At 37.2% G+C, this 22,686-nt stretch overlaps 1 pseudogene across 1 annotated transcript; it reads right to left on the reverse strand.

Moving 5' to 3' along the window:
• Nucleotides 1–21,752: 21,752 nt before the first annotated feature.
• Nucleotides 21,753–22,220, reverse strand: LOC311601512 (small ribosomal subunit protein uS12-like; annotated as a pseudogene). Its single transcript has one exon. The product of its transcript is annotated as a small ribosomal subunit protein uS12-like (transcript).
• Nucleotides 22,221–22,686: the final 466 nt, after the last annotated feature.

Raw genomic sequence — 22,686 nt, forward strand, 5'->3', positions numbered from 1 at the left:
CAAATACAAATACCCAAAACACTGTGAATGAAACATATATATAATTCCTGATTGTTTCATGGTTCTTCTTGCTGTAGGTAGTTTATTGTATATATGTGTAATAATATGAATGGATATGTAATAAAAGAAAAATCATAAAAATAAAATAAATAAAAATAAAACAATAAAGACTGCAAGAACTAGAATACCTAGAAGTCTGTTGAAAAACAGTTTGGTTTAGACACGGTTGTATAAACAAAATGAGATCAATGGCCGTTTTGATGGGCATGCTAATATAAAAGATGAAATATTTTGCCACGTCTCACTGATAGACAAGAACTATGGGCTTATGACTATCTTAAGATAATTAGCCTCTCCCAAGGATGACCCTTATTGGTTGTCCAATGCAGAGTGGTCAATCCAGAAGCTATATACAAACATTAAAAAAACAGACTCAGTGATATATACATATATATACATATATATATGCACATATGTATACATACATTTGTGTATATGTATGACAATAATAATCAAAGAAAAGACTTTCAGCTTAGGAAGGCAGGAGAGAGGCTTGAAGGAGGTAGTTGAGAGAGACTTGAGGAAGGCAGAGAGGAGTGAAAATGTTATAATTCTATTTAAATTAAAATCATTTAAATGCTAAATTTGCAAGAATTGAAAAATATGGCAGTGCATGTTTTCATTGGGAATGAAAAGAGAGAAGTTCCTTTCTTTTTGAAAAATTTAAAATGTATCTATTTGATTACTTTATGTGTATGAGTGTTTTGCCTATATGCCTGACCCCCACAAAGGTCAGAACAGAGCTTTGCATCCCCTAGTACAGGAGATAGAGATGGGTAGGAGTTACCACGTAGGTGCTGGCAATCAAACCCAGGTCTTCTGCAAGAACAACAAGTGCTCTTAATCTCTGGTCCCTCTCTCCAGCCCAAGAGAAGTTCCTTTCTAAAGTTTTTTTTTTTTTTCACTTCAATTTCTCAGTTCAAATCACAGTATTTATTGCATGGAGTCCATGGTCCATAATAACAAAATTTTTAGTCTGGTGAAGATGAGAGAACAAACTTGGTGAGAAATTAGTAAATGGTACTTCAAACAAATCACAATGATAACTCATCTTAAATGGACTTTTTCTCTTTCGTTGATTCTAATTTTATAATGCAAGCCATGCATTATAAAATCCCTTATTCTCAGTTAATCAGATTAAGATGTTTAGAAATTCTTTCTTTACAACCATGTCAATAGGCAAATTGATAACAGCTACCTGCTGAGTTGTTTCAAGTTCCATAGTAAACAAATTATCTCCATGGCAGGTGAATTAATAACAGTATATAGAGGACAGAGAGTCATCTCAGAAGTCAAGAGCACTTGGCATTTTGCAGAGAACACAGATGACACACATCCCAGCCACCACATGGTAGCTCACAACCATCTGTAATTCCATTACAGGAGATCTGAAGTTCTCCTCTGGTTTCCATGGCACCAGGTACACAAATGTTGCATAGGCATACATAAAATCTCATATACATAAAACCAAAACTAAAATTTCTTTTTAAAGGCTGTTAGATCATTTGGCTCTTTCTCTGATCATCAAGCTGAGTAAGTTGTGACTTGTGAAAACCTAGTCCTGGTTCAAACCAAGACTTTTATGGGTGGGAGTAAGGGCACACATTATGCTTAAGAAGCATCCTATAAGCACAAGCATGGTTTATATTACCGTAAAAATCATCTGGATGTTTTTATTTTTTATTTACAGCTATGTAACGAAATGTATTATAACAAATTGGGTTACACAACTATGGAAGCTGAGAGGTCATACAGTATGCTATCTGCAAGATGTGTGGGCCCCAGGGGAAAAAGTATGACACGCTAATAGAAACCCAAAGTCCAAGAGCACAGACAGCCAATAGTATGAGTTTCATTCTGAGTGTGAAGGCATTGCTTGTTTTGGGCTATGAAGTCAGCTTGACTTCAGTCTGCTGCTTTAGATGTCTGTCTTCTCCTGGGAGATCTTCATAAACATACCCCAATCACATTTGAGCAGCTATCTGGACATCTCCTTGCCCAGACAACACATAAAATGAACCATCATAATTCATTTCCCTTTATTCTCACAAACATCTCATGTCTACATGATGTTAGATGCTTCTTGAAGATCCCTGTCCAAAAAAACCAAGAAAATAAAAAGAAATAAAAAAATTAAAAAGATCCCTGTCACTGCCCTAGAATGGACTACTTTTCCTTCTTTATTTTATATTTCATAATATGTTTCATTTTTTAAAACTATACTCCTCTGGCAAATATTTATAAAGAGAAACTTTTACATGGCTCCCATATGTAATGAACTAAACAAACTGTTTCCATTAGAGAGTAAAAATATAAATACAGGGAGACCACTGATTCGGTCTGGTATGGAATTGTCTTATGCAACAATAAATCCACAGCTAAATACTTTTTATTTTATCTTGGGGTGTGTGGGTGGGTGGTTTCTTTAGAGAAAGGTTAAAAGAGTGATGGCAGAACTATAATTTCACATCCATTTTTTATTATTTTGATCCATTTAGCAAGTTATCATTGCCAGAATGCTTCAGTGATTTCAACCACTTTCAAGAAAACTACATGGGGGCTGGAGAGATGGCTCAGCGATTAAGGGCACTGACTGCCTTTCCAGAGGTCCTGAGTTCAATTCCCAGCAACCACATGGTGGCTCACAACCATCTATAATGAGATCTAGTTCCTTCTTCTGGCCTGCAGGTATGCATGCAGATAGAGCGCTCATATACATAAACTAAATAAATCTTAAGAAAGAAAGAAAGAAAGAAAGAAAGAAAGAAAGAAAGAAAGAAAGGAAACCACACGGAAGTCTTACTTGTTCTCCTCAAACATACCAGTTTGCATTATGACAGATAATCTTAACATGTATAGAATCTGTGGGTGCTTTTCATAGGAAAATGTTCAGAAGTATATTTTGGACCTGCTGCTGGATAGACAAAATTGATCAAAACGATACTTATTTCAACAAAAGCAATTCATGGAATCATATGACTGAATGGCAGTTGCATGTTTATATAGCTGCTTACTAGTCACAGAAATGTATTCAGAGAGTAAACACAATCCTTTGTTGGATTTCACATTTCCTTTCCAAATCAGAAAATAAGGTCACTTTATAAAAAGGCCACGCAGAAACCCATTCAAAGAATGTGCCTCTACTGCCACCTTGTGGATTTTGGGGGGAAATTAGTAATCAAAGGCCATAAAGGATTTTTTGTTTCTTTTTTCTTTTTTCTTTTATTTTTAATACATATTTATTTTATTACACATGAATAAGAGAAACTATCTACATCAGGAAGAACCATGAGACAATCATGAGTTATATAAATGTTACGTTCTTAGTGATTTGTCTATTTGTATTTATCAAACTAAAGTAAACATCTTTCCTGTCTTGTTGGATCTAAATTTCAGAATAAAATTCAATATCTATCATATCTCATCTCTATTAACTTAAATATTTTATCTTTATATTAAAAAATATTATCCCCTAACCAACTAAACTTGATTGAAAAACTAAACTATCTGGTCTTCAACCCCCTCAGAGACTTGAGAATGTCAAATATTATTCTGATTTAGCACAAGAATATATATCCTAAGTCTAACAGATAGATATAATTCCAAAGACATTTAAGTTAAAGAGTTAAATAAGGTCTTCAAAAGCGTCAGAGACCCACAGAATATGGCATTTACAGATGTTCTTATTATTCTAAAGATTCTTTGACAACAAAACAAGTTTACTCCTGACAACCCCCAGCCAACATCAAAGATGATGAGCACCAAGTGTTTCTATATCCTTTCAATAAATGGACAGAGGTAAAGGGGAGACAGACATACAATTTCATCCTAAATTAACAAATTTTCTCCTATCATTGAGTGGCTTGATTCAGGTGAATATTCTACTATGAAAAAAATAGAAATTGGGAGTTTTCATAAATGACTTCTGACATAATCAGAGTACTACTAAAGCACCTAACACTTGAGGTCTGGAAAGAAAATCTTATTTTGGGACATTTCTTTTCTACTAGGATAATTTTTAATATAAAGTTGGAAATATGAAAGGCTAGCACAAAAATTTTGGTCACTTCAAGGGGTTGAAAAGATTAAAAATCTGGAGTTGACAAGACAGGTAGCTGGATGTTGAGGGACAAACTTTCCAAAAAGATTAGACCCATACAGAAACAAGCCTGACCCTTGAAGCCAGCTTTCTTCTAGAGGCATTTATATCTATGTTTAAGTTGTGCAGAAAATGAGGCTGAGAAGCCAAGCCAAAAGTATCAGTAAAGCAAAGAAAGTTTGTGGCAGACTAGGAGTCTTAGATGCAAAAACTTTATAGAGTTCATTCATGATGAATCCAGTAGGAGGATTGCTACCAAACAACCATGATTCTTCTTTACAAGTCCTAGGGGGGTGTATGCTAGAAGTGGAAATAGACCAAAAGCAAGCTAGTGCATCACTGAAGAATTCACATTAGCCTTGAGTCAACAATATTCCTAGTCAAACTGAGGTGATCCAATCCTCTGCTGTCTGATAAGAAATGGAAAATCTCCTCTGAAGAAAAACATCATGATTTTGAGCCTACATTTTTCCACACAAAATATTGAACATTAAATCAAAATTTATGGTCATGTAAACTAATGAAGACTAATAATAAAACTCAGGTGAAAACCTGAGACCTGAAAGATACTGAAGAAATCAGATACAAGATTTTTTTAATGTAATGAATAGGTCAAATAAAATGCGACTGTCACTGGAACTGAAATCTATAATAAAATGCCATGTGGAACAGCTGGAAAAGAAAAAGTAGCTAAAATAAAGACCTCAACCAATAAACATAACAACTTATTGGGTAAAGTCAAAAATGGGAATAATATACCAAAATAGAAGCTGCCAGATTTTTTTCTATGGAGTGGGAGAGGAGAAAGAATGAGTATACCAGAAAGCATAGAACAGGTATATGAAAATGGTGGGGAAGTCAAAGGTAACTATAGGAAGAGACTCCGAAAACAAAAGAACAAGATAATAGGAGTTGAGCAGCGCTAGGGGTAACAGATAAAGTCTTTGAGGAATGCAACTCTATAATATTGACATAAATATTCTGATACCTATGTGAAAGTGAAATCAATTATTTAAAACCTACATGGAAAAGCTAGGTCAAAATGGCTTTATATAACACCCAGAAAAAAATAATGAAAAAAATAGATCTACACTCACAAAGTGAAAAGAATGTGCTTCAAAAGATACTACTGTGACACAGGCCCATAATCCTAGCACTCAGAGAAGCAGAGGCAGGTTCACTGTGAGTTCGAGGCCAGTCTAGTCTACAAAGCAAACCCAGGATAGCCAAGGCTGCACAGAGAAACCCTGTTTCAAACAAACAAACAAACAAACAAAAATGTTGAAATTGGGGCTGGAGAAATGGTCTAGTGGTTAGGGTTAGGTGTTAAGGTTAGCGTTAGGCTTAAGGTTAGGGTATTGATTTAGTGTTGCTTTTGGAGGGGGTATAGGTTTGGTTCCCAGAGTCCATGTGGTAGTTCCCAATTATCCACAAATTCAGTTCCAGAGGATTTGATGCCCTCTTCTGACCTCTGTGACCACCAGACACACATGTGCTATACATACAGACAAGCAGGCAGAATACTCATACACAACAAATAACATTTTAAATGCATATATATTTAAGGGAGTAGAGAGAGGGAAAGTAAGATATATACTCCCTTTGACTTTACTCATCCTCTCTACTCTTTCTTTCTCTCCTTACTCTTCCTGTCTCTGTCACTCTCTGGGGTACCCGTCCCCCCTTTTCCTTCTTCCCCCATGCTCACATAATAAACTTCATATAACATAATATCTGAAAAATATATATATAAAGATTTTGAAACAACAACCCATATAAAAGATCAAAACTTTGGCACATACTATATCTGATATTTTGATTTTCATCAAAAATATATAAATAATTCTTACAACAAGGCTTGGTGGCATATATCTCTAATTCCAGAGTTTGAATAGCTCAGACAGGAAGATCACAAGTTTGGGATGAGCTTGGTCTAAGCAGCAATCTGTGTCTTACAAAACAATAATTCTTATAACTCAATAATGAGAAAATAAATAACTCAGTTATGAACCAGAGGATTTTAATCTCCTCCAGCCCACTCACTTAACATGTTCAAAATCAGTAACCATTAGGGAGATGCAAATAAAAAACAAAATGTAATGACACTCTGTACTCATTATAATAGTAAAATCAAAAGGAGAAAGCAAGTGTAGGTGGAAATTTGGAGAAATTGCTAATTTTTCAGATCTTCAAAATGTTAGGCATAGCAGTTCCACAAGTCAACAACTCCATTCCTATTTATGTATACCCAAGAATTATGAAAACATGTACATAAAAATATTTTGCACATGAATGTTCATAGAAGTTATATTCATAATAGTTTCAGAGTAGAACAAACACAAATAACTATCAAATTAATGAACTAACAAAAATGTGTAATATGGGGAATGTTACTAAACTTTTAAAAGAAGAAGTGATATGTACTACAATGTGTAAAAGTTGGGCAGCAATGGGGGTGATTCAAGACAGGGTTTCTCTGTGTAGCCTTGGGTGTCCTGGACTCGCTTTGTAGAGGAGGCTGGCCTTAAACTAATTCACAAAGATCCACCTGCCTCTGCCTCCCTGACTGCTGGGATTACAGGAATGCACCACCTCACCTGGAATACTTTTATTTGCCTGATGCAATTGTCATCTCTGAGGCTTATTGCCTCCATCGGCTAATGTAGCCCTAGTCCCAGAAGCTTCTAGCCTCCATATAATCAAGACCTAGAATGTTTTCAGCCTCTGAGACTTAGTTCTAAAAACTTTCACCCTTTCTAGATCTTTCTGAACCCTGGCTGGCTGGTTCAACTCAGCTGTTTTGGCTGAAGTGCCTCTCTAAGCTGATTCAAACTATGTTCTCTCAGTTTCTGACTGAATTTCTCTGCTTGGCCTCATACTAACTTTGGCAATATGTTTTGATATTCTGGCTCCTCATTCTCTGCCTTGTTTTATCTTAACCTGTATCTACCTTGTTCTTTCTTTAACCTCTCACAGTAAAACTGCCTCTGAATTCCAGGAACTGAAATGTCAGGAACTCAACTCCTCTGCACTACCTCTCAACTCAAAAACTCAACCAAACTGCTTGAACAGAACTGACTAGAACTCAGAGATCTGCATGCCTCTGTCTGCTGAGTGTTGCTATTAAAGGCATGTACCACCATGCCTGGACCTACGCTTTCTTTTACCCAAAACTTGCTCTATATCAGGTTGGCCTTGAATTCAGAGCTCTTTGCCTCTGTCTCCTGGGATTAAAGGCATGTCTGTATTCCAGCCAAATCACACAGACCTAGGTCTTCGGATGTGATCTCTTGCCAGAGCAGCCATGTTCTGAGTTAAAATTCCTCTACATTATGTGAATGACTTTTGAACTTTGTGTTAAGAGAAAGAAGCCAGGCACAAAAGGCTGTATGTCATATGGCTGCAAGAATATGGAATGTTGATGAATTCATAGAGGAAGCAGATTAGAGGTTACCAGGGCCTTAAGGAGAGAAATAGGATAAAGCAAGTATCAGTGGAGTTTGACTGCTAATGATTGTGGGATTTCTTCACAGAGCATTAAAATCCTGGAATTAGATAACTATACTGTGCTTAATAGTCAGCTTGACTGGGTTGAGAGATGTCTGAGAGGTAGGTAAAGAACACTTGTGGATGAGTCTGTGAGGACATTTCCATAGAGAATTAACTAAAAAGGATTAGCCACCTCTGGATGTCAGTGAAAGCATTCACCAGGGAGAAGAGTCCAGATGGGATAAAAGGAGAAAAATGAGAATGCCTTACTGACACAGGCATTTTTTCTCTCTGATTCTCACCCACCATGATGTGAGCTGCCATGAGTGACTAAAACCTATGCACTACTGAGCCCAAATAAAAATTTCCACACTTTTAAGTTATTTCTGTCAAACTTTTGTCACAGTGATAGAAAAGTGTAACTAACACAATTGTGGTCCTCAATGCAAAACTGAAAATTCTAAAAAGCATTGTACAGAATTGTGTTCTCTTTAAATGGTCATATTTTGATGAAGCACAGCAACTGAAGCACTCGATGCTGGAACATGAAGGCTGCAAGATATCAGTGTCCAGCATACTGTGAGGAATGAATCTTGTCAGGTCTGGTACAGCTTCGGTGTCCAGTCTTTTGTTCTGAAAACATATAATTTCTCACAAGCATTATACAGTCTTAGAATTATAAATGTATAAGGTATGCGTGATGCTCAGAACAACTAAGGCTGGTTCTCTGCTCTTTGTATGCACAGAAAAAAAATCTTCATGCCATACAAAGAATGGCATCTAATAATAATTCATAGGGGTTCTGTAGACAACAAGAAGCACTGTCTATACATAGACATTCATATCTCAGCCAGTCTCAAAGCTATTCACATATAGTGGGATTAGCAATGTAAGTTACCTGCTTGTTCTGTGGTTTGAATGCTTCAGATCCTGATTGTACTTCCCTCCCTCATCCCTTCCCAATCCCCCTCTCTCCTTCATCTCCTCTTATCCCCTCCCATAGTCCTCAGAAAGGGGAGCCCTTTTCCTCTAACATCTGACCCATACCTATAGGATAGCTTCAAAGAAAGATTCCAATTCCAATTGATCCAGCATTTTAGACTGTTCTACACAGAAGTCTAATTAAGCCTGGAATTTCTTAACATTTAGAAATTGGACCACAAATGCTATTCCTAGCTATTTTAACCATTTTCCCCAATTTTATTTGGGCCCCTACAAAGGTATTATTTTCCCAAATCAGCTGGAAGAAACCTTAAGAGAATGATGTTCCATTTCCCTTAAGGGGGGGTGGTAGGTAGGTTTTGGATTGCTTTCTTGTGTGTGATAGATGTTTATTTTCATTGGAAGTTGGTTATAAGTTATTATTGATCTTATTTAGAGAGAAAACAAGGCTGAACTCAGGGATGTCTCTGCTGTCCTTTTATCTTTCATTCTTAGGTTTGGAGATAGGGGTTGAAAAGAAAGAAAGGGGAATATAGAAATATAAAGGGATGATAGGACAAAAAGTAGATTAATGAGTCTACTCCACAACTCAATGCCTTAATTGTTACTCACAAGGTTATTTTTAATTCACTGGTATAGAATTTTGTATATAGATGCAAAATAAGTTTAATTTTAGATAGATTGGTACAGAACTAAAATTAAGATTATTCTTTACACACATTATATATATTTCTACTCTAATATGACATATTGTACCCATACAACTCAATTATAATACAAGGTTTACTTCCAATGCTTTGAAAGTGCTATTGCAGGCTGTTTAGGATAGTTATACAATTGTTAGTTCATCAAATCATGGTCATATCAATTACTCGTATATTTTTATCACAAGAATATACATCCTAGGTGTAACAGATATGATTCTACAGAAAGATAAGGTAAAATAGTTATATAAGGTCTTCAAAATACTCAGAGACATATAGAATATGGCATTTAAAGATGTTCTTATTATTTCAAAGATAGATTTGCAATGAGACAAGTTAACTCTTGGCAACATCCAGCATACCTCAAAGAAGATAATAAGCACCAAAAACCTCCTTATGGAGATGGCTTCAAATGTGGCAAAGAAACCACTGGGGAAAACGTCCTCACTTCTACAATAGACAGAATTCTGCCTAAAAATGGGCAAGCTTGGATGCAGGCAGAGTCAATGGCCAAAACTCTACCAAGACAGGGAAAGCAAGACCTCAATAGTTCCTGACTCACAAATATGTCTGTCGGATATATTGGGCCAGAAGGCTGAAGATGATGCTCCACTGTTATAGAGAATTTAGGGTGACTGTTCAGGCAGCAAACTGTCTCTGTCATCTTCTCATTTGGGAAGATGCTAACCAGCAATTCCTGTATACTCAGGTAAGCAAGTTTATTCCTTCTCAAGTTTCTGATGGGGTTGAGTACCAGATAGTTTAGTTTTGCAATTAAGCGTAGTTGTTTAGGCGTTAAGATATTTTTAGGTCCAGATAGATATTTTAAGCTGATAATGATGAGATATGATAGATAATTGATTTGCATTCAGAATTTTAGACTCACCTAGATAGGAAAGATATTTTATTTAAGGTTGCCAAATATAAATAACCAAAACGCTATGAATGTAACATATATATAAAACCTGATTGTTTCATTATTCTTCTTGCTGTAGGTAGTTTAGTATACATATGTGAAATAATATAAATATGTACATTAAAATACTTAACAAAAAACTTAAATTGCCATATTTTGGACAGCAAAATGGCTCAGGGAGTAAAATCGCCTGCCACTAACCCTGACAATCTGAGTTCAAGTCCCAGAATCTATGTTGAAGGAGAAAACTGACTCCAGCAAATTGTCTTCTGACCACTAGAGCACTATGCTGCATGTGCACTCATACATACACAAACTAAATAATAAAAGACTTTTCCAAATAAAATGCTCAACTTAATGTATTGAAGTCTATAAGGCTCTTTACAAAAACTATAGTAGAAGAGCTACTCAGGGAAGTTAGAAACCCATCCCTATTCCCATACACTATTCCTATCCACCTCCATTATTTAATCATTTTCCTTCAATTCCAGTTTATTCTTCCTATATCTTTTTTCTAAAAATATGCATATACCCTGATACCTTTTTTATACATAAAAAGATAGATAAAATACCACACAAGCTCCCATTTTTCATCTATTAATACATCCAGGAGATTACTCTCCATCAGGACCCAGAGACCATATTTACTCTGTGTAAGACCGCATAGCATCCCGTCAACTAGTCCCATATAAATGTTCATTTAAATTATTTGCAATACTATATATACTGCTGCAGTAAACAAATTTGATGCACATGTTGCTTCTTTATTTGTGGAGAGCTATGCTCTGGCTAATTTAATAGGCATATTGCTCTGTCAAAGTACAAAATATTAAAAAAATAAAGTACAAAATATTGCTAAGTATCTCTCCTTAACAATCATTATTAATTTCAAGCTCCCAATAGCAATGTACCAGACTCGTCTTGTCCTATGGGCAATAAAACTTGGCCCAGAGAATATGTTCCAAAGCTTATGAAATCTCCCCCACTCTCACTCTCAGCTAAATTTTGCTTCCTACCTACCTGAATATTGATATAATAAGAACCTTTCTTAGAAATCCACTGATATTCATTACTGCAATATTTTTATGCTCATCCTTCCTTTCTATATTTTTATATTTTGGCTTACTATTTGATTTCATCTATTAGTATACGAGTAGAAAGTGAGCCTTAACCTTAAGGAGATTCCTGAACTGGAGGCTGAGAGAGGCATACTCTCTGTTCTGAAATAAGAGATGGAGCTGTTCTCTGACAATGATTTGGAATTTACCTGATAAGGGTGTTCTGCATCAGTGGCTCTCAAGTCTTAGTGTGCATGAGTACCCTGTGAAGAGCTTGTTAAAACACAGCTTCTAATTCAGATTTGGAGTAGGCTCCCTCGAATTTGCATTTCTAATATAACCCCAGGTGATACTGATATAGCACTTCTGAGAACCTTATTTGAAAACCACTGCTTTTTATATTTAACATATCAAGTCTGAACATAATCTGCATTAAGAACACACTTGTCAATCAATTTTAAAGGTGGAAATGATTTTCTTTCTAAAATTATAAAATACATTACCTTAACACACACACACACACACACACACACACACACACACACACACACTTTTGATCTCACTCTATCCACCAGCTACTGCTTGGTTTCTTTGTTCCCTTTGAAAGAAAATTTCTCAAAAGAGTTCCTATCTCAGCAGTCTCCAATTCCTCTGGTCTTACTTAGCCACACTACAATCAAGCTTTCACTCTGACTACTCCATCATAACTGCTCTCAACGAAGTTACAGTGACCTCCATATTGACAGATCTACCTTCAAGTCTCCACTCTCATCTAATTGACCCATCAGCAGCATTTGACAGTGAATCACACCCTTTTCCTTTCTTCTCCTGGCTTTCAGAACACCCTGCATTTCTGGTTTTCCTCCCATTTCATTTGAGTCTGTCTTCTTTGTTGGCTCTCCTTTGTTCTCACCTCAACACTGGTCCTTGCTTCTATAACTTTCCCAGTCATTCAACTGCATGACTTGAAATACATTTTTAAGCAGATAATCGTCAAGTTTATGACATACAGCCTGACCCAATGCATATGCCTAATTACTACCAAACATATGTACTCGCATATCTAATAGCACCTCAAAGCCAACATCACCGATTCATTTTAAAACTATATGGAGCCAGTGAGATGGCTTATTGGACACAGGTGCTTGCCACTAAGCTTGATGATCTGAGTTTAATCTCTGGGTCCTACATGGTGAAGACAGAGGCCAATGCTCCCCAAGTTGTCCTGTGACCTTCACACATGTGCTGACATGCACAGGTACACATGGATGCATGCACATGTGAGCACATGCACGTCTTCACACACAATAAATAAGTCATTTTAAATCATAATTATTAATTTGTATTGTTTATAATACAGATTTTTGGTTTAATAGTTCCACACATGTATCTAGAGTGCTCCTTTTGCCCTGCATTTTCAACCTCCTATTCCCTTTTTCTTTCTTTCTTTCTTTCTTTCTTTTCTTTTCTTTCTTTCCCTTTTCTTTTTTACTACTTTCAGAAACCTTTACTGTAAAAAACATTTAGATTCTACATATGACAGAAAACTTATGTGACCTTCTGTGTCACTTATTTTACTTAACATGATGATGTTAGTTTGATTTATAATTAAATTAATTCATTTTATTATGGTTGGAAATATCCTGGGCATATACCCAAAGGATGCTCCACCACACCCCAAGAACAGTTGCTCAAATATATTCACAGCAGCTTTATTCATAATATCTAGAAACTGGATACAAGCTAGATGTCCCTCAACCAAAAAATGGATAAAGAAACTGTGGTACATTTACACAACAGAATATTACTCATCTGTTAAAAAGCAATGACATCATGAAATTCCCTACAAAGTGGATGGAATTAGAAGAGATCATCCTGACTGAGGTAACCCAGGCCCAGAAAGACAAATATGATGTGTTCTCACTTATAAGTCAATAGTAACTATAAAGGATAGCAATACTACAATCCACAGACCCAGAGAAGCTAAATAACAAGGACGGCTCAATGGGGGGTGTGAGTCGGGGGAAACACAAGAATCTCACTGTAAAGGGGAAATAGAATGAACATCATGGGTAGATAGGGAGAGGGGTCTGGATAGGGGTGTGGGGATAGGAACAGGAGGGATCAGGTACAGGAGAGGATAGAGGGAGAGAGTACAGGAAGAGACAACAGGAATCAGGGGACACCCCTGGGATGAGCTAGAAACTTACTGCATTGGATACTTCTAGGAATCTATGAGGGTGACCTTAGCTAAGACTCCTAGCAAAGGGGGATACAATATGGAGCCTGAACCAGACATCTCTTGTAACCAGGTAAAACTTCCAGTGGAAGGATTGGGACATCAACCCAGCCACAAAACCTTAAGCTTATTGTTTGTCTGCCTACAAGATGTGCCTAAGTAAAGGTGGCTCAGAAATTGTGGCAGTGGCCAGCCAGTGTCTGGTTTAACTTGAGACCAATGCAGGAGAGGGAGGACATATCCTACACTGCTTAGAGGGCCAAGAACTGTAGACTGGATAGCCCAGATACCAGGATAGAACCAAATATGAATGAGAAAAAAGAAAAGGCAATGAAATTATTCCTAATGATATCCCCCTGCACATAGATTGGTGCCTAGCCCAATTGTCATCAGAGAGGTTTCACACAGCAGTTGACGGAAACAGATACAGAGATCCACAGCTAAACATTAGGCAGTGCTTGGTGAATCTTATGGAATAGGAAGAGGAAGGATTGTAGGAGCCAGAGGGATCAAGAACACCATAAGAAAACTCACAGAATCAACTAACCTCAGCTCATAGGGACTTACAGAGACTGAACTGCCAACCTGTAAGTATACATGGGCCTGACCTAAACCCTCTTCACATATGTTACAGCTTATACAGCTTGGCCTTCTTGTGGAACTCATAACATAACAGTGGGAGCAGGGCTCTTTCTGACTCTGTTGCCTGCCTTTGGGACCTTTTCCTTCTACTGGGCAGCTTCATTTAGGGTTAATAGGAGAGAAAGTACCTAGTCTTACTGCAACCATGGCTCGTTGATATCCATGGGAGTCCTGCCCTTTTCTGAAGAGAAACAGAGTGGGTGAAGGGGAAAGAGGGAATATTGGAGGGACTGGGAGGGGAGGAGGGAGGTAAAACTGTGGTCAGGACATTAAAAAAAAGTAATTATGCATCCTGTTGTTTTGTTGCGAAACCTATATAGTGATTTCAATAGTGGTTATTTAACTTTACATTCCCACCACAGTGAATGGCTCTTCTCCACTCCCCTAACATTTAATAATGTGTGTGTATGTGTGCATCATTGTGTCAGTTACAAGACGGAAACTCAAGCCAGGAACAGTCAATAAGCCTTCTAGTGCCCACGCTTGAGGGGATGAACCTATGGAAATATACACCCACATACATCTGAATCTTAGGTTTTACTTAGACATTTTATTACTGTATATTAATAACACATAAGTTCTATTGTGACATTATAGACCTATTCTACCACTAAAAAATTATCTTCTCCTTCACCCTCTGCACACAAACTATTCTGGACTCTGGTGCCTCAAAGGCTTTCCTATTATGACAAAAATATACCTAAAACCTTCAGTAACTCTCCTACAACATTTTCACAGGCACGTAATTCCTGACAACTTGTTAGACCTATGTTTTGAGCCTGGGCTCCCAGCTATCTGTTTGTTTTAGTGCCATATTAAGAAGAAAAGAAACAAGATGTAGAAGACCCTTTTACAAAAATCTATCATTCAAATGTTTTAGTTAATTTGTTCTATTTTTGGTTGAAGTATGTATTTTTTTAACCTCCTTAGTAAGCTTGTTCCAATGGCCTAGTTACATGCTCTGTAAGAAAACGTGGTCTGGATTTAGAGCTCTGAGGAATATATTTGATGGTTTTCTCTCTCCAGTTTGTAAGAGTTATGGGGTCTTTCCTGAGTGTTTAATTCATATCTGCTCATTATTTTGAAAACATTTACCATGTTATCTCTTCTAACGTGATTTTTCTTCTTCCACTCTTTCATCATTCTGTTTTCCATCTGCTCTTCTTATGCTAAGATTTGTTCCCCATGCCTATTCATAACTGAGCACTCCCAGAGATATTAAGACAGTTGTAGAAGTTTGACTAGCTATCCTACAATTTTAAGGATATGAATACGAGATTCATTTTTACACAAAACTGAACACAAGTATATATAGTTTTATAATCTGTTATTTTCTCCCCGTCTATGGGGTATTATTCTGTGTCATTAAGCAATTCACTATTTTTTAAGTACAGAAAAGAAGAATGCTGGCAAGAGAACAGAATGAAGTAATGTCAGTCTAAATTTCATGGTAAAACATCTAGAATTATTGATAAAATATTAATACTCAAAAAATTTAATACACAACCTAGCTTGAAAGCAAAGAAAAATTTCAGAGACTGTGAAGTAAGGAAGAAATCACCAGAATTGAGGTAGCCATCTGTTTCACATGGAAAAATCTCATACCAGAGCAACTTATCCACTCTAAGCACCTACACTGACCAGCAATCTTTGTCCAAAGCACTAAGGACAAGCTGATATGAAATAGATTTGTGGCTGAGAACTGTACACAAATTGACTCATTTGTACCCCACTTCACTACAAAGCGTATTGTACCTTTCCTTCATCTTTATGTTTTTTTTTTTTTTTTTACTTTGAGGTGTTTATTCACAATTATTTGAAGAGATAGTGCAGAGTATCTACAAACCCTACACCTGATTTTCCCTCAATGGTTACTTACATGTTACATACTACACTATAAATCTGTGATGATTAATCGTGTCAAGTTTATAGGACCTAGAATTACCGTGTAAATAATACATCTCTCGCATGTCTTGTAAAGAGGCTATCTACGCTAATTAGAGTGAGAAGACCCATGCTAAATATGGGCAGTAGGGTCCTGGGCTGAATGAAAAGGAAAAAGTGGGCTGAGCGTAAGTATTCATCACTTTCTACCTTCTGGCTATGGACATGTGGGACCAGATGCCCAATATTCCTGACATTATACTTTCTCTTCTAAGATGGACTATGAGCTAAAATAAACTCAGTCTTCCTAAAGTTGCTTTTGTCAGATAGTTTGTTGTAACAGCAAGAGAAGTAACTAATAGAGACCCCACAAACACTAGTCTTGGTCCTACTACAGTGTGTCTGTGCGTGAGAGATTGTTTCACCTCCGTAGGCTCACATAAGCTCCATAATAATGAATGTACAAAATATTCTCTCACAGATATTGGATTACATTTATTTCTTATCAAATATCTTTGGATACACTCTCTAGCATTCTGCTAAAAAATAAGTATAATACAAGCATTATTTCCTTGTTATTGACCTTAAAAGGAATGCTTCCAAAGTTCTTCCATTGTTTGTTTTTTTAATTTAGTTTACTTTGTTATGTTTAGGGAAGTTTCTTTTTCTAATTTATTAAAATGTCATTATATTAAGAGAGTGAAATGAGGTAACCACTAGAGTGGCCAAAGTACCGCTTCAGAATCTGAAGCTAAAATGAAGGATATAAGTAAAAGAAAATTACTCTCCTCCACCATCATTGCCCGGGGGAATCCAGAAGTCTTCTATAGAACCCAGTGCAGCATCCTAAGGGCACACAGACACTACTGAGCAGGAATTCCACAGTCCTTTGGATCCTCAGTCACAGAAAGCCCTGTGCAGAAAGTTGAGTCCTTCCCGGGCAGCCAAGACTCACCCCTAGAGAATTACAGCAGAAAGTGGTGTTAGTTTACAGAAACACTTCTCATGTGGAAGAACACACTGACTTCATTTGCCTGAATTACTGAAGTATGTAACACTTCAAGAGGAGAAAAACCTTATACTGATGAATAAATTCAAAGCATATAATGCCTTCTGTTTTATGTTATTTATATTTTATTATGTTTTGGTTTTATTCTTTGTTATCATTATGACAATATTTACTATCTTACTCATCTTATGCTTTTTATGTTGAGTTTTTACATGCATCTTACTAGAAAGGTTTTCTATCTGTGGCCCTCCTTTCCTACACCTGCATTTCTACATCTAAGATTATTTCTTTAATACCACTAATGCCTATAACACACACACACACACACACACACACACACACTTGCATTCTTGTTCTCATTTTACCCTTCTTCCCTCCTTTTGCAATTCTTTGTTTTAAAAACACTATTCATCTACAAACTGCGGTTGAACAATTTGTTCAGCAGTTAAGAGCACTTACTGTTCTTGCAGAAGACCTGAGTTCTGCTCACACCATCCATGTTGACAGTTCACAACTGCCTGTACCTCTTATTCCAAGGGATCTCATATCTGATATCTCTTCTCCTGGCCTCCAAAAGCACCAGGCATATATGTATACATATATGCAGACAAACACTCATACACATAAAATTAAATTTTAAATCTGCAAACTACATTTTCTCCAATCAGTATCTAATACCACAGTCTCAGAAACACAAAGCAACAAGAGGATGAGTGGTAAATTTTTTATGACTACTACAGCTGGTTTTACCATAAATAGAAATAGGGAATATAATTCCAAGTGAAGACAATTCATCAAAAGGGCTCATACAAATTAAAACACACAAAAAGATTGGGTAAGGGGCAAAAACAAATACCAAGAGATGTATCCACCCCAAATATGTCAAACACAGATGTATAAAACACAACTAAAAAAACCAAATATCTGAGATAAGAATCCACTGCAACACCTCCAGAAGCACACAGCTCCTCAATAATTGGAGCCAAAGGCACTGGAATTGCTGAAATGACAAAGAAAGTATTCATAGAATCCTAATATTTAAAGGATTAATAATCATATAGAGAATTCAAATAAACAGATGGAGGAAGTAAGGGAAACAATCAGAGATCTAGAAAATGATGATCAGTAAATGGAAGTAGAAACTCAGAAACAGAAAAAAATAACAAGAAATTCAATACTTTGAAAAAAACTTCAAATTAACAAGAAATTCAATACTTTGAAAAAGATTTCAAGTGACAGGCGGTTGATATTTCCCAGTCTTCTGTACCTTTTTTGGAAAACTCACACAAAATTTCCACATCAATCTATATGTTTTATACATTCTAGCATTAAAATATTTTGTATGCCCAGAAAAATGTCTATTTTTATTTGTTGGACAACTTCATGCACTTATATAATAAATTTTAGTAATTTCCACACCTATCTTACTCCACTCCTGTTCAGAACACTTCTTAATAAATCCACCTCCTCCTTTCATGTATTATTTTTATTTGTGGCTTTGCAATCAGTTTCTTATGCCAGCATTGTTGGGGGGTTATTTATGGGTCAAGAGAAACCTAACAAATGGTGCACATACACTGTTAATTGTCAATAGACACCCAGAGGGATATAGGTAAAGGCATGATAGATGGATGATAGATAGACAGATCTTATTTTTTTCTGGCAGTATCATTGGGTGATTATGCTATTTACAGTACATTAGCTTCACAATGATGGAGCTAAACATTACATTTACCCAGAATTAGCCATGCATGGTGGCACACAGCTGTAATCCTAGCACTCAGGGGGACAGAGGCAGGTGGATCTCGGTGAATTTGAGGCCAGCCTGGTCTACAAAGCAAGCTCAGGACAGCCAAGGCTACACAGAGAAACCCTATCTCAAAAAAAAAAAAAAAACTACCCAAATTTTCTAGTAAAGTTTGTTGTCCAGGGCACAAGTAGAAGATCTTTTGTTTTTTCACCATTTTGTAATTTTTGGTTTCAAGTCTCAATTTGTGCTGTTAGGGAGACTGTTAATTCTCAATGTAATGCAATTGCGCTAATCAGGCTAACTTCAGCATCACAGCTACTTCTCATTTAGCTAATGTCTTTTCACTTGGAATAGATACAGTAACAGCATGAGCTAAATGAATGTTAATGTTTGTGCATTAATGACATACTTTTGATTTCTCCATCTATCTCTTGCAAGACTTAATCATATGCAAGACAGGATTTGGTACTGCATTAGACATCAGGGTTGGAGATAGCAGTCTGAACAACCTTGCTCCATTCCCAATTTTCTGGGAATCTCTTTGGCTTTTAATGTTTAATAAGAACTGAACCCTCAATGGCTAAACTTTTCATCTCTGGTCTGGCATTTATTAGATGTCATTAAATGTTAAACTTCAATCTAAGACTACATTCTTTACCCACTGGTTGGTTATCTTTGACAAAAATAACCAGAAACTTAGCTTTTAATTCATCAGAGAACAGAAGTAAATGTTCATGTTTCTGTCTACAAGGTTTTCAGCCCTTTCATACCATCTTCAGATCACATTGTGGTTACAATTTAAGTCCTATAAAGTACTTTTCCTTAAGTACTTGGTTCACTTCTATCTGCCAAAGAACATTTCTGTTACTATTTTCATTTAGCTTCCCATAAATGTTGTTAAAAATTACAGCAGCAGTGTCAGCATCTTGATAGACAAGTTTACAAGCAGTCACATTTACTGAAGTCATTTTGTCATTTGCTATGCCTGACACTTTTATTGTTGTTGTTAAAAACTGTGTGCCTCTATCAACAGAACAAAGCGACAGGCTACAGACTGGGAAAAGATCTTCACCAATCCTACATCTGACAAAGGGATAATATCCAAAATACATAAAGAATTCAAGAAAGTAAATACCACCAAACCAAATTATCCAATTAAAAATGGTGTACAGAGCTAAACAGCGAATTCTCAACAGAGGAACACTGAATGGCCAAGAAACATTTGAAGAAATGCTCAAAGTCCTTAGTTATCAGGGAAATGCAAATAAAACTACTCTGAGAGTCCATCTTACATATAGCAGAATGGCTAACATCAAAAATTCAAGAGACAGTACATGTTGGCAAGAATGAGGAGAAAGGGGGAAAGTACTCCATTGCTGGTGAAAGTGCAGACTTTTCTCAGAAACTTGGGAATCGTGCTACCTCAAGACTCAGCTATACCACACTTAGGCATATACTCAAAAGATGCTCCACCATACAACAAGGACATTTGCTCAGCTTTGTTCATAGCAGCCTTACTCATTAATAGCCAGAATTTGGAAATAACCTAGATGTCCCTCAACCAAAAAATGGATAAAGAAACTGTGGTACATTTACACAATGGAATACTACTCCTCAGCTATTAAAAACAAGGAAATCTTGAAATGTGCAGGCAAATGGATGGAACTAGAAAAGATCATCCTGCGTGTGGTAACGAGATCCAGAAAGACATGCATGGTATATACTCACTTATAATGCCCATCATAGATGTCTTCTGAGAGACTCCACACAGCAGGGGATTGGGACAGATGCTTGGACTAGCAGCTGGACTCTAGGCAGAATGGTGAGAGTAGTGTGGACAAGTGGGGTAGGGCGTGGGGGTGGAAAGACCAGGAACATTCAGGAATTCCACAAGGAGACCATCAAGTTCAGTGGATCTGAACCCATTGGGCCCTGCAAACTGATGCACCAACCAAGGACAATGCATGCAAAGTACCTAGAACCCCTGTTCAGATGCAGCAGCTGGACTGCTAAGTCTCTATGTGAGGGGTTGGGGATGAGAAGAGGGGAGACTGCCTCTGACCCTCTGACATGCACTCCTGTGCCCACGAGTTGATCACCGCCCCCTGGCAGGATGGCCTTGAGGGCACACAAAGGAAGGGGACGTAGGCTATTTTGTTAAGTCTTGATAGGCTTTGGCCAGAAGGTGGGGGAAGAGTCCCTCCTCCACGTCAGAGGACTAGGGGAGGGGAATAGGGCAGAAGATGAAAGGAGGGTGGGAACTGGAAGATAAGAGCAAGGGGATAACAATTGAGATGTAATGTGAATAATTTTTAATTTTAAAGAGAAAAAGAAAATAAACCTGTCCATAAGCATCATTTGATACTTTCTCACAGCAATGAAAAAAAGCAACTATTGTTTGTTGCTTCTTTTGCTTGCTTCTTTGTTGTCTTTCTTCATAGTTTCGAGAATGTACTGTTGCCTAAATGGAGTTTAATTTCATTTGTATCCAAGTAAGCCACTGAAACATAGACTAAAGTTTTCGTTCTATGAAATACTACAGAAACTTCTTCACCTTATGAAATTTTACAGTACATACGTATAGATCTTACCTTCAACAATTTTTCAACTGTGTTTTATCGGGCAGTTCATCCAGCAGAATCAATCTACACAGTAAGTGCACATTTCCCAGGTACTGCGTCTTTATCAACCTTCACTTTATAAAAACTCTTACATACACTTTATAAGCAGCCTCTGGACCTATATGGGATTTACTCTAGTTTCTATAGTTAAACCTTTTTTTTTCTTTGTGATTAACAAAATTCAGTATCTTCTGGAGAAACGCAATCTATTCAGATTATAATGAATCTTGGTAAACTTGATTTTCTACCCCTTTCAGTTGTTGTCATTGTCCAGATAACGCCTAGTCTAAGCTGTATCTCTGTAAAGAGCTTGCTAAGAACTTATTTTTTTTTTTCAGAATATGAAAGTTTATTCCTGTGTTTGCACTGTCAAAATTTATGACCTTGGTCTTTCCTTCTTGCCTTTGTACAAGGCCAAAAGAGACACATTGGCTACTTTAGCAACCTTAAATCAGACTCCAGGAATATCACCTACAGCCTGACCTTTTCGACCAAATCAAGCACCCAGAACTTCATCGTTTTCCTCAATGAAGTTCAAGCAGCCATCATTGGGCACGAATGCCATGATCTTCTTGCCGTTCTTGATGAGCTGCACCCTCACACACTTCCAGAGAGCAGAATTTGGCTGCTTGGCTTCAACCCCTACTTTTTCCAGCACAATTCCCTTAGCACAAGAGGCACCTCCAAAAGGATTGGCCTTCAGGGCTTGCCCAAGTGGGCTTTCTTGTATTGCTTATCATGCCACTTCTGGTCACGACGGTGACTGCGGAGCTTCCCGGAAGTATGGAGACCACGACACTTGCCCATCTTGCCAGCAACATGGGCCCGAAAGAAAGAGAGAGGCACTGCCAGAACTTGCTATTTCATAGTCCTGACAATACCTCTTTAGCTGCCTTACTTTCCAGATGACTGCCAACCCAGGAAAGACACAGCTAAGGCTATCCCATGACTATATCTTCAACACACACACACACACACACACACAGAGAGAGAGAGAGAGAGAGAGAGAGAGAGAGAGAGAGAGAGAGAGAGAGAGAGAGAGAGAGAAGGGGAGAGGGAGGGAGGGAGGGAGGAAGTATAACACAGCAGGGCTCATAAACATCTATAGACTAAGTAAGTAATAAACCCAGATGAACTTGGCTATCATAAAGAGAAGTGATTGCTAAGAAAATTTTAGAGTTGAGGAGCTGCCCCCATTGCATGGTGCTTGCTTAGCATGAGCAAAGACTGATTTTAATCAATAATGCCAAAAAAGCTAATTTTTAGAAAACAT

Source organism: Acomys minous (assembly GCF_964271855.1).
Source record: "Acomys minous genome assembly, chromosome: 7".
NCBI lineage: Eukaryota > Metazoa > Chordata > Mammalia > Rodentia > Muridae > Acomys > Acomys minous.